Here is a 13,670-nt window from a genome sequence, read left to right on the forward strand (position 1 = left end):
TGATCTGCATATAAAGTGTTTATTTCCTATTTTTATTGAGATGTGTGATTCGAAGTCTCACGCTCAGTGTCTTCGCCGGTGCCTCTTGACCTTGGTTTCCTATTTGAAAACACACAGGAACCAAAGGGCAGCGGTGTATGGAGAGTGACAGGCTCGTTTCCACGCTAAGGTCATTCAGAAATCTGACCACGCTCGGTGTCAAAGGACGGCCGACACCGGGAGCGAGCCCCTCTCAGGACCCCGAGGCAAGACGGAGGGACCGAGGAAGAGAAAGAAAGATGTACTGCGGGGAAGATGAGATACCAGAGATACCAATTCAAAGAGCCGGTGAGAGCTCTTGTGATAAGAAATGTCACCTGAGTGCTTTGTTTTGGTTGAGGGGTCAAGAGAGAGCTCGAGGAGAGGGGGTGTTTGAGTGTGTGTGTGTGTGTGTGTGTGTGTGTCAGTGGGTGTGTGATGGGGGGGATCTGGACATCTGCGCAGGCTTTGAAGAGGTCAGCCACGGGACAGGAACCATTCTTAATCCCCCCAGCTGGGCCTGCAAGAGAGGATTTGGACCTCTGCTCGCCCCCCCACCCCCCCACCCACAACAGTAGCTAATTGAGCTCCAGTCCTCTGATCGCAGCACTTCCATGTAAAGTCCCGCATGCTTTCACAGGGCTTTGGAGTCTGACCAGGAAATCCCCTTTACTGTCTACCTGCTATCACTGGCAACACCGGGCATGGGATTATCCACATCCTCAAACACATGTATGCATATGTGTGCCTTTTCTTCAGATAGATAGATAGATAGATAGATAGATAGATAGATAGATAGATAGATAGATAGATAGATAGATAGATAGATAGATAGATAGATAGATCAGCTGTACCATAGAAGGTTCCCAGTAACAAGCTGATGTACCCCTAAAGATACAAATATAAACCTTCTTTTCTGACAGAATAGATAGATGAATAAAACTGTATCGATCATGAAACCATCAGAGCCTATTTTATGGTAAACTTCCACATCATCTTAAATTATAATGAGATTAAGCATCCGATCACACCAAAACACGTCGCTAGAAACATGTCTCTAGAAACATGTTGCTAGCAAAAACATTGTTTTCCCACATCGCATCAGACGTGTGTCTGTGTTGTTCCCTGCCTCACGTTTTTCTAGCAACTTTTCAGACAAACATAAAAGTTAAAATGACTCTCGCTAAATGTGATTGGAGCCTCAGATTCTATGTTAGAAGCTTTTTGGAACTACGTCGCTAGAGTGGCAAAAAACATTGATTTCATAACTGATGAAAACAAAGATAGTTTTTCCTCTTTCACTGATGCACATGTGTTTTCTGAGATGATGTACAGTAAAAAGGTTTTCTATCAGATTTCTGTTGTTCTGGACATCAGTTACATTGTGGACATGACAAGATGCAGAGAGGCTGCTGGCCTTGAGCTCGGGCTGCATCGCCCTACTCAACATCTTTTCCCTGATCAGTGACCCTCCCCCTATTAAATGACATTACCATGCAGGCTGAGGGGGGTCAAGTGAAGGTTCTCGCTCTGTTCAGCCAACTGGAAAACTCACAGTTTCAGAGGTCACGGATAAGCCGCCCTATTGGGTGATTGGTCAGACAAATCAAATTAGCATCCCCTGGTGATCCCCTCTTAAATCGCCACCCATGAAGAATTAGATGAGGTGGCTGCGCATTTGATTTGTGGCACTTGATCTGTGGACATGCAGAGAAGTTAACAATTAAACTTACCTTGCAGGTGTAAATGCTGTTTGGCTGTCCACTACTAAAGTATGTGAAGTGCTGGTGACGCTACTCCCACAGTGCAAAGACAGACCATCAGGATAATTAGTGAGTCTAAATGGACTCTCTGTGTGTCTGTATGTGTGGGCCTTGTGATACGCCAGATATGTTGATGACAGATCATAGTGAAAGATAAGGCACCTCACTCGTTATGTCTAATTCTTTTTTCCATCTGCTACCTCTATGTTAGCATTTTGAAAACGCCCAGCTAGCAACCCCAACCCTAACCTGGTAGCCAATGGTACAAATGTAACCAAGCCAGTAGCTGTTCCCTTTAGTTTTACAAGGATTTAGCTAGTTTCACAAGGGAACGGTTGCTGCATCCTGGGCTTCAAGCTTCTCAAGATGACTGTGATTGGTTCAAAGAAACACTTACAAGGCGGGTTATTTTCTCTTGTCATACAGCCCAATGATAAATGGTGTAGCTTGACCTTTCTCCAGCACTTCTATGCAAGATTGTCTGCATGGTGACGTATGGCCCAGACACACCAAAGCAACATCAACGATCAGATGGTGATGAAGGCCTCACATTGCCCGTGTCCCAGCGAAAAAGATGCCACTGAACACACCACCAGGCTATAGCTGATGGCCAACTCGCAGATACGTTCTGCACCTGCGTGAGAGGAAATTACTCTCCACACCACCAGGTGGCAGTAGTCAACATTTGAAATGGTAACCTGGAAGACTCAGGACTGTAGATACACAAACCATGAAAGTGAGAGTGGTGTTTAATCCAGAATACTTATGATGAAAAGTCACAAATGAGGCGCGCAAAATGGGGGGAATCGAGGATACTACAGGGAGAGGTTTTACAAGACTGTCAGACACAGTCACAGTCGCTCACGTGACGGTGTGGAGGCTGGTGTGGTCGATGGAGAATTTGGCTGGAGCTGTGAAGGGATTATTGAACTGACCAACAAATGATGAAATGATGCTGTAGTTCTTTGTTGAATAAAGCTCAGTCACATAAGAGGAAACTGACCGCGACCTGCTTCACGTGCACCCCATTTAGATAAATGCATGTGAACAATGGACATCTCACACTCTATTCAAATTGTGTGTATTGTAAGCACCAACTCACAGGACTGCGATGTTGGCACTCGGCTCGACCCACTATCGATGTGATTTCATTTCTATCTGCTTCCACAACTTTGACCTTGCGCAACGGCAGCATTTGGTAAGCAATGATTTATCTGCCAAATAAATGTGTTGGCTCCATTGAGAATGTGTTTAAGGTGTGGGGTCACTCACTAGGTCAAAAATGGCGGCTCATAAATCGAAGCCTAGAAACGACTCAGACGAGGTGAAAGATGAGCAAGGAAAGGGTCATTTTGAAGGGAAAAGGTTTCAGAATGAAAAATTAGTCAACTTATAAAAAAGTAAAACAATCTAGAGAGGAATACGGTGCAATTTTGAGCTGCATGAAAGCGAGACACTTAAGCTGCCGTCATTGGACACCTTACCTTGAGTGAGATCCAGTGCTAAGATGGTATATCAGTCAATCTGACAGCGTGAGGTTAGAGGGCTCATTTGAGAAGTGAAGGCCAGTGTCCCTCTCGGTGAAGTGAGATCATGGCGCTTTAGTTGCAGCTCACCTGCCTGGAAAATCTACTTACCTGCCTCTCGTTCAGACTTATAAGTCTCGCTGAGGCTAGTGTGTGCTGTCTGTTGTGACATTGAGTGTCACTGAGTGGAATGATGAGTGATGGCCGTCACCGAGCAGCAACTACTTTGAATAGGAGGTGTTTGTGGAACTTTGTTTGGAACTAAAATTCTTCATTTGAACTCGGACCAGAGTGACACATTTCAGAAAACAGGCAGTAACATTTCTTTGTGTCTGGAACAGTTCTTGGTCAGATACCCTTCCTGAAGGTTTCACAACAAGTCGATTCTTGCTCTTCACGACACGTAACACAAAGTCACACATTAGTGGTCAGTGTCTGTTGAGCTGTTACAAAAAAGAACGAGACTGCTACTTTTACAATTAAGAAGTTCCGTGGGATCAATACATTATTTGGTGATTCTCCTAGCTTGCATTTCACTCATTTTGAATTTTGCATGCGTTGCAGATAACAATCACTTCCACACCGCTCCCTTCCCATCCCACCAAGAGCTGCTTTGCCAAGGTAAGCACATCGCTGCATAAGGTATGAGCGTACACGTGAGGACGGCATAGATTTTGTGTGCCTCTTTGTATGCAAATTACATCACATGCACTTCCTGTGAATCCACAGCTTTGTGTCAGAGTACCAAAGCGCCATTGAGCAGCTTTTTTTGGTCACACCAGTGGGTAAAAAGGTTGCTAAGCCTCAGAATGTTAGCACTGCAAACTGAGCACACTGACGTTAGCTTTTGCTCAAAGCATATCTGGTAATAGTGCAAATTCACCCTCACAGAGCCTTGTGTTGTTTGGTTTGGTGCCGTATTTTGTTCCTGGTTGTTTTGTAGCTGTCACCCAATCTCTGAAGCTCCTGCCATCCAGCGTTACAGTGAGTTTTCAGCTCTCATAGCTTCGTCTTCCAGCAGCAGGCAGCTCTGAAGCTCCAAAGACCCACTGAACACTAGCTGCTCATCGCCGAACAGCAGACAGACACGGCTGGTGATTAGCTGGTGAACAAAATGGTGCTCAGAGACCAAAAACTTAGCTGAAAGAGAACATTACGATTGTGATTCAATCATTTTAAAACATTTGTTTGGTCCAAAATGTTGTTTTGTTTTTCTCTGTTCAGAATTCTTCTGATAGTTGGTTCCAGCTTTTAACAAGGTCTGTGAGTCGCGTATATAGTGTAACACTGTTTTGTGTGTCAATGTTAGCTCGATAACGTAAACTTCATTAACGTTTTTCTAGCTAGCCTTAAGAACGTTTGTAGCGCACCAATCTGCAACAGCTTGAGTGGGCAGATGATTTGAACAACAACAGTGTTGTGATATAAATACAATGGAAGAAGGGAGGATGAAACATTTCAAATACTGATAACGAACACTGTCAAAGTATTGAAATACCCATGTAATTGTCTTGTAGCACTAGCGAAAGCCAGTTGAGCCTTGAATGTGACATAACAGACAAAGCATTTGCAGTGCATGAGGCTCGCTGGCGAGAGCTCAGCCTCGGTCTGTCTGCAATCAGCCCTTTGTTTGGTCTAATTTGCCACCTGCAGTCAGGCCACGACCGAGGTGGTTAATAAGGGTACCAGGGGTCTTTTCGCACAGCTCGAGCCTCACTACCTTGCCGTGGAAAGGAGATCTGAGAGACTGCAAGTGGCCAGTGCACAGAGCAGATGTTGGGACATTAACTAGGCCTAATCACTAATTAGGGCGGGCTTCTGATGAGGCCCTAACGAGAGCCCCACTGAAGGTTTGACTCTGGCGGGGTGGATTGCACAACAGCTGTAATCGTGCAAAAATAATTAGGGGAATTCATGGCTGCAGTTGTACATAAACACATACATGCACTCACTTTTGCCTCATGCTAATCTAACAAAGCAATATACTCTGAGGCTCTAATAAATGGAAGAAACCCAAGGAAAGAAAACAAAGCTAATGCGCTTCATTGTTGTCTTTGGGTTGAGTCATGGGTGCAGTGGCTGGTGGGGATTTGAACTGTACACGACCCGAGGGTCAATCCCTGTGTTTGTTTGTGTTGGAATATGACTGACTTTGGTCTGATGATGCATTTGCCCTGTGGACCGTTCGCAATGAGGAAATCAAAAGCGGGGGAGCGCGAGAGAAAGAGAGGACCAGATGGGAGACTGAGATGGATTGGCCGGGCTAACAGGCAGATGTTTATGGGCCATTATTTACAAGCTCTTTAATCTGGGCTATTTCCTCGCCCTTGGCAATGGATAGGTCTATGGGTCATGCTGCCTGAACCCCTCCACCAGTGGTCATCCATCTCCCTCTCTAAAAGACAGGGAGGGAAGGGAGGGAGGGAGGGGAGAGAGAGGGGGAGGAGGGGGCAAATTGCTCTTTATTCGTGAAGTGTTTGGATGCTTTACTTGAGAATAACCTCAGAAATGTGCAACTATACATCATGTATTTAATTATAGTTATCACCGACAAATTAGCAAGATTTTGCAACTACAACACATAAAGGATTTCCAGCTAAGGGTCACCTTAAAGGGACAGTTTACCCCAAAGTAAAAAGTGTATATTTTCCCTCTTATCTGTTGTGATTATCTGAAGTTTTGGAGATATCAACCATAGAGATGTCCACCTTCTCTCAAACACAGCCAGCACTTGGCTTGTGGTGCTCAAAGCCACAAAATAAAAACCTTTGTAAAACCCAACAGCAATGTGTTTCTATAGAAATCAGGAACCGGTCTCTCACAGACTTTGCTGTGAGTAGTTCCATGTAGGAACTATTTTCTGTCTGTAGCACCACGCAGCAGGAAGAAACCAATCAAATAAGCTAACAAAGCCAGCTAATGTTACAGCTCAGCTGAGGGGGATGCCATTAATGTTTAAATCCCGCGCTGTAACGAGCTTGAGCCTCTTTTCCATCAAAAGTGACTTTGCTGAAAATAATCAAGGGAACAGATTCCCTGAAAATAACCAAGTGAAGTATGCAAAAATTTTTATTTGTTAAAAGTTTTTAGCTTGTATAACATTAATTTTATAGTTTATTTTACTTATTTTTCAGTAAAGCCTGCTTTTAAAATATATGGACTACAAGTCAGCTGCTAGATAAGGCAGACATATCTACGGCTGATATCTCCAAAACTCATCAACTCACACTTAAACAGTCTGGGTGGATAAACAGCACCACCGGTGAGACGAAAAATATGTATTTGATTCTCGGGTGAGCTCTTCCTTTAAGCTGATTTAAATAAAGAAACATTTTGTTTTCACCAATTAAGAAGGCTGCAACAAATCATGCATTCTTACATGAGTACAGAGAATCGTTTGGGTAGAGAGGATGGAGTGGTATAAATAAGGACAGAGAGCGATAACAGGCTATAAAAGCAGGACAGAGGGAGATGAGAAAAGGACTAGTGAAGTGATGAGAGAGATACGCATGATGAAAAGAAGGAGGATATCGCAGGAGGGGACGAATGAGCCAAAGCCCTGGGAGATGTTGCCCCACTGAAAAGCTTGTCACAGCTATTTCCCTGAAATCTCTTTCCCCACCATTCAGAGCTTCTCCCTCGCTGCTCATACGTTCAGTGAGAGGAGTCTGAGTGATGCTATGACCGGCCAACAGCATGTCTCTCCTCTATCTCCTGCAGGCAGACTTGCGCCTAATTTTCCCATCTGCTCGATGAATATTAGCCCAATTGCTGTCTATATCGATTTGTGCTAAGGTTAAAAGCTTACAAGACCTTGGCTTGAATACGGGTTGCCTGGCAACTGCTCCATTCGACCCCCTCAACCCCACCCTGCTCCAGCCTGCACGGACAGCTTCATGTGGGGATGTGGATGAGGGTGAGGCTGGAGGTGATGAAGGGGGGGTGGGCGCGTCCGGCCCAGCCAGATAGCAGAGGCCCGGGCCTTGATTTCCAGCCCCATCAGTGATTAAAAGCTCCCCCTTCTGCCTGACACTGTGACCTTAACCCCCGGACCTCCGTGCTCCAGGGTCACTTAACCTTGAACCCAATTACAAGATAAGGTTACTTAAGTGTGACCCTCTCCGTGCTCCTCACTCAGTTAATAGGACAGGCTCTAGGAGAAAAGGGCCAGCATAGCTGATACGCCTCTAGGTTAATTCGCTGGGTTGACAAAGGTCGCGGGCAGCGGCCATAAAGAACGGGATTGCACTTCGATTTCTCATGCAAAGTGAGACTCAGCAATACGATATCAAGGCGAGAGCCAAAGAGCAGAGGCAGCAGAGCTTGTGTTCTGATAAGATGGTTTCATCGCCAGGTGCCATTGCTGAGCCCGTAGTTTGATCCAAGTATGCAAAAAGCTGCCTGTGCATAGAATCACGCTTTCTAAAAACTTCCCATATTTCCCTGCGGACACACGACTTGACCGTTTCTGTACGAGTGTGCTGTTTGAAAAGTTACCCCTCAAAAATGCATACTGTATATAATTTTGCATTAATATTACATGAAGTGCATTTTTTACTACATCTACCCACAACTCCTTCACCTTTACCCCACCATTAACATTTTTATTTTTATTTTTGTTTTTTCTTGATCTGAAGCCCAACATTTATCTTCTGGTTTCAAACGGTGAATGACATTTATGAACAAGCGGATTATGCATTTGATGAGATGTTAAAATTATCTCTTCATATTTTCGCCAACCAGTCAGACTAGTGCAACATTCTGAGTGTCGAGGTGTCTCAGCTTAACTAAGCCAATAATGTATGACTGGTTTTGTTTTGTCCTGTGTCACGTCCTGGCTGTATCATGTGGTAAACTCTTACCCTGCCTCTAACCTCTTCAATCTGGCATTATCCCTCTTGGATCTAAGCCAACGGGGCTGGCTTAACAAGCCGGGCCACATCAGAGCAGACATGCAGCGAGGTGAGGGGTGAGCGCGGCAGGCAAAAAAAAATGCACTGTATATCATGGCAGATCCTGCTGCGATATCGGCTGTGGTTTGGTGAAGCCTAAACAACGGTTCACTTCAGTGTTTACAATAGCAGCTGCTTATTAAGTTGTTCTTCCACTCGGGAGCTTCCTCTTCGTCGGAAAAGTCGTCGATAAAATTCTCTCAAAACAAGTTCTATGACACGAAAACATCAGGAAATTGATAGTTAATCTCCCAAAGCTATACATTCATGTGGAGTTAATTAATTTGTCTTTATATAGGCCAGAATATCCCTTTAATTAAAGTGATTGAGCTGTTTTTGTTCAGTAGTATTTGGCTGAACTATTAGGTCAGGCAGGAAACAGCTGCTTAGAAATAATAAAGCTGCTCATTTTTACACAAAACAATTATTTATACACTTCATTTACCAGACAGGGAGACAATCTGAGACTGTATTAACATTAACAGAATAATTCAACATGAATGTGTGAAAAGCAGTGGTGCAGGGTACATTTACTGAAGTGCTGCACTTGAGTATAATTTTCTAGATTTTTTTCCATTTTATGCAGCTTTCTACTTCTGCTCGGCAACATTTCAGAGGCAAATATCACACTTTTGACTCCACCACACTCGACTGCGATTACTAATACAAAATATAATCAACAAATGAATCATGAAGTAATGTGATGGATGAGATAAGACGATCCCCAGGGTCAAATTCACAAGTTACCCAGCAGCATATAAACAGTAAGAAAAGAGCTCCACCTTTACCAGCAGCAAAAGTAGATATTAATGCATCAATGATTAAAATTCAATAGTATGATATAGATTTTTCTAGGCCGAACTGCATTATGAGTCACTTTATATCATAAGTAGAGGGTGATTTGAGGGTGGATGAGGGAGGGTGCCATTCTTTTTTTTAGCAAAAAACACAAACATCCATCGCCCCTGTTCACCTGCAGCCACCTGAGATCACAAATAGGTGAACCACCAACTTGTCTGGACCAAAACCTATAACTGATAAGTTAGTGACACAAGTTTCTATGTAAAGCCTTTTCACACCAAGCACAGATTTCTGTTCCAAAAATGTCCATGTTAGTTTATTAAAAAAGCAAAGCAAAAAATATTCAGCAGAATTTACCCCTGCAGATGTACACGTTTGACCAATGAAATCCTTTGTTTCAGCTGATGTCAAAACCTTATCAAGTTGGTCTCACAGCATCCAATACTGTATGACAAACATGACAACAACTCTCTCAACAACCGAGTCAATACGTGGCTTTAGATCGTCCAGCAGCTGGGATACAATGAAGCTAATGGAGCTGATATTCACTTGATTGTGTGGAAGTGGCTTTTGGCAGGAGCTCTTTTAGGGTCCTGTTGGAACTTATTGGGCTTCATTCACGAAAACATAAATGAGCAAATCTGATCGCGAAGTTCACATATTAATGTTTTACGTGTATCGTGGTAAGCATTGTGATTCGAGGTTGAGCAGATACGCCCAGACGAGAAACAACAGAGAAGAAACAGAGAGTTTTCAATCAAGAGCAGACTCTTAAATGTTCATTCTTCCCACTGGCGGTTCAAAATTGGTATGACTCACATCTAAGACTGTGGTGATAATTAAACAAGGCAATGTGATGCGTCACACACAGCATGTTTTAAACAGACATACCCACTCAAATCTGAACCGAGGGGAAACAGGAAACATGTTGAAGTGTTTGGTATTGAAACTTCTACTTGACTGAAAAAAGATCAGCATACTTCCTCCGCCAAACATCTCTGTTCGAAAACTGACTACACAGGAAAGAGAGCAAAACTACCTCTGCTGCTCATACCATCACTACTGATAACACATTACAAAAGTGATATTAAATAGAATCAGAGGTTTGGACCACAGTGCAATCCAAATAAATGGAATATTTCCCGGTGTTTGGATGTGATTTGCTTTTTAATCTCGTCGGTCAGGTCACTGTGCTGCCCACAAACACGGCTCTCAAATCGAGTCCCAACACTCTCGGCAGCACTTTGTTTGAGGTCAGCCGCTGAAATAGGTCATCATTTTCCTGTAATGAGAGACAAAGGGGGTTTCTGATTAAATTTTGCAGCCGTAACGGTCATCAGGCTCACGGCACACGCTAGTCAAGCAGAAAAGGACTGTATGTCCTCATCAAAATTCCAAATCATAAAAACCAAAACAAAAGCATTCAGGTTCATTTATACAAAGTGGATAAATGACCTGAAAAAGGAAAAAAAAAAGAAGAAGGATTAAAGTTGAGTCAATTAAAAGCCAAAATATCAAAACCTTTGGCTGTCGGTGATGAGCAGAAGACAGTACAGGACTTTCTGCACCTGCATATATTTGCTATGCATATCCCTCTTTTTTCCCTCAATATTAATGTGCTTTTACCTGCATTTATTGACCTTATTTGTGATCCATATTAGGACAGAGAAAGACAAGGGAATTTCACCTTGTGATGTTTTCGCCGGCCGGGTCAAATAGAAGGCAAAGAAAATCAGCTGAGAGCAACAGACAGGGGAAGCATTCGAGTCAAATAGAGCGCTGTATGTAAAGAAAGGGAGAGTGTGTGTGTGTGTGTGTGTGTGTGTGTGGTGTGTGTGATGGTGGTGGGGGTGTTTGGGGGGGGCAGGGTGGTATTAGAGAACAGAGAGAGAGAGAGAGAGAGAGAGAGAGAGAGAGCGAGCGAGGCTGCTCAGTGGCCCGCTGACCGGCAGTTGAACCTCCCTCTGAACTGAAGATGAACCTTAAACTTGAGGATCTTCGGTCACGGATCTCCCTGGGAGCTACGAGCCACGGCAGCTAGCCCGCAGAACCACACACACACACACAAACACACACACATACGCACAAACACAGGTTACGCACAGATAATTCCATCATCATCACTGTAGTGTACACAAATCGGCTCAAAACAGTTGGACTGGTGTGAAGTTTGCGCATACACACAAGAAAAAGCACAAAAACACCAGCCCACACATTGATCCTCTTAACATGCATGTTAACCTTGCCCCTTCGACCCGCGTGTCTTTTCAGCGGGCACATGCTAATCCACAGAGCTTTGCAATCATGTACGAAAACAAAACAAAAAAAAAAAAAGAAAGGTAACATGTAGAACCTAAAGGTGTGCAACATACACACAGGCACACACACACACACACACGTGCTTTTGTGCATCGAACACAACACTCCAGCAGACATGTCAGAGGTTGTGGTGGCGCTTTAACCGCCCCCGCCGTGGCACACCCAGGAGGGCACAGGAGAATGAGTTGTGGGGTCACAGACCGGTCACCACAACACATAATGATCCCGGTCCTGTCCTGTGCTCAGCTGACAGACAGACAGAGAGGAGGAGAGGAGGAGGGGAGGAGGGGAGGAGGGGAGGAGAAGGGTGATGACGGCTGAGGTTGGACCAAAAATACAAAAACACATCACGGTTATTTTTTCCCCCCTGCGTTAAAACGTGGTCGCAGAGCTCAATAGTGCTCTTGCTCGGTTTAAGGCTGCAGTGGATGATGTAGCCCCGGGGTGAAAATGTAAGAAGAGCAAGGATTTTTTTTTTTTTTTAATGTTTTAAAAGACGCACCACTCGCCCCGCCAGGCCACTCCTACCTGTCAGCTCCGGTTTAGGACTGGATCAAGATGTCAACGTGCCACAACAAAAGCAGTTTCACTTACTGATCCACGCTGCCCTTCAAATGTCTGACTTAGATTTCTCTTTTGTGTTTTCGCCTGTTCATTCTGATAACGTGACGTTAGACGCTGGGAACATGACGCACGTTAAAGCAAAGTTCTGACTGGGGAAAAAAGTTGGTGATGCAGTGAAAGAGAAAATAGATGGAACATGTCATTTAGTCTCCACAATACTCAGATGGAAGCTCTATATTTGAACCCTGGTGTCCTGCTATACTGCCCCAGATATATACACATTACAGTACAGTAGAAATGCATTAAAGAATAACTAATCTGTTAACATCAATATTTTACATTAAAAAAAAAATCCCTCTGAATGTATAAATACTGAATCCTGTAAAAGTGTTTCCTCTCCTCCTTTTGTTTGACAGCTTTCACACATTTCACAAAAGAAACATTCGAGAGGCAACAGAAACACATTAAACGGTTTCTCTTACGTGACAAAACTGCCCCCCCCGCTCACCTTCTCCTTCCACTTTTACCTTCAGCTGCTTTGTGAAATAAAGACTTTTCCTCTAATGACTTATTCATATCCCACAGGTACAATGCGGAGGAAGAAAAGTGCCAGGAGTGGAGGTCTGCATTCCTACAAATGGACCTTAAAAGGGAAATGGTAAATCAGATGTCAGTAAAGGATTTTTTTTTTTTAACCTTTATTCCGAGAGCAGCTTTCAGAGCATGCATGCTCATTTTCAGCACCGCCATACCTGACAGTTGTGCATTTACGTGCATTCACTCCTGGGAGCTGCTCGGTACAACCACAGCCTCCGACTGCCGGCTGCTGAGCAGCTCCAGCCGAGCAGCTGGGGGGTCAAGGGCATCTCGACGGTAGCTGTTGAGGGGCAGATTGGCATCTTAGTTATACAAACATCTCTCAGAGGCAGAGCTTCTCTGGAGGCAGAAAAAAAAATGTCCTTGTTTGTGTCAAACCTCACCGACCGAGTTTATTTGTGCAGCAACTTTCAACAAAAAAGGACAATAGGAGAAGATCTTAAAGAAACACAAGGTGAAAAAAAGGATATATGGTGGGATTTGAATAGATAAAACGTGAAAATAAAGCAGATTAAACAAGCAGAAATGAAATGAAATTGCCGTGAGAGATCTAGAATTTAATTTGATGAAAGGCGTTGGCATACGAAAAGGTTTTACCCTTGGAGCAGACCTCAAGGCAGCTGCGAGTTTGATCCAGATAAGAGGAACAAAGAGAGGAAGGGCAGACGTTTGTGGGAGTCACTTTCATTTAGTGCAACATCTGCGTGAGCACACATTAAAAATAGTTCAGTCCATCTCTTCGGCGCAGACATTTTAAGCAGTGAGGGACAGTTTAATCCCATCTGTGATTCCAGCACTCTGAACGTTACTCTGCTGAACAAGAGCCTCGCTGCTGCTTTCTGAATGAAAAAAACTAAATTATATTTTGTGTTCTTTCCCTGGTTGCTTAAAACTGTATATTATTGTCAGCATCTTAATCAAATGCAGGAGATAATGGGAAGGGTACAGATGAAACATGACAGTCGTTGCTTCCAAAAGCCACAAATTGCTAATTATGTTTCACTAAATCTATATTATACAGATCTTTATAAATAAACACTCAACACTCATCATAATCTACCAAGTTAACCCCACCGCGTCTTTCTCAATGGTTCAAAAGCTGGAGTTTCTTATTTGAGCTAAAAATGTTA

General features: G+C 43.7%; 2 long non-coding RNA genes across 2 annotated transcripts; one reads left to right on the plus strand and one right to left on the minus strand.

Moving 5' to 3' along the window:
- Nucleotides 1-2,578: 2,578 nt before the first annotated feature.
- On the plus strand, nucleotides 2,579-4,441 carry LOC119006521. Its single transcript, XR_005070825.1, has 3 exons — nucleotides 2,579-3,734; nucleotides 3,872-3,949; nucleotides 4,251-4,441. It is a non-coding gene; the product is annotated as an uncharacterized LOC119006521 (long non-coding RNA).
- A 4,913-nt stretch (nucleotides 4,442-9,354) lies between these two features.
- Nucleotides 9,355-13,218, minus strand: LOC119006520. Its single transcript, XR_005070824.1, has 4 exons — nucleotides 13,138-13,218; nucleotides 12,696-12,820; nucleotides 12,452-12,586; nucleotides 9,355-10,342 (listed from the first exon to the last, which is right to left on the minus strand). It is a non-coding gene; the product is annotated as an uncharacterized LOC119006520 (long non-coding RNA).
- Between the last annotated feature and the right edge of the window lie 452 nt (nucleotides 13,219-13,670).

The sequence above is a fragment of the Acanthopagrus latus genome, chromosome 17 (genome assembly GCF_904848185.1).
Source record: "Acanthopagrus latus isolate v.2019 chromosome 17, fAcaLat1.1, whole genome shotgun sequence".
Taxonomy (NCBI): Eukaryota; Metazoa; Chordata; class Actinopteri; order Spariformes; family Sparidae; genus Acanthopagrus; species Acanthopagrus latus.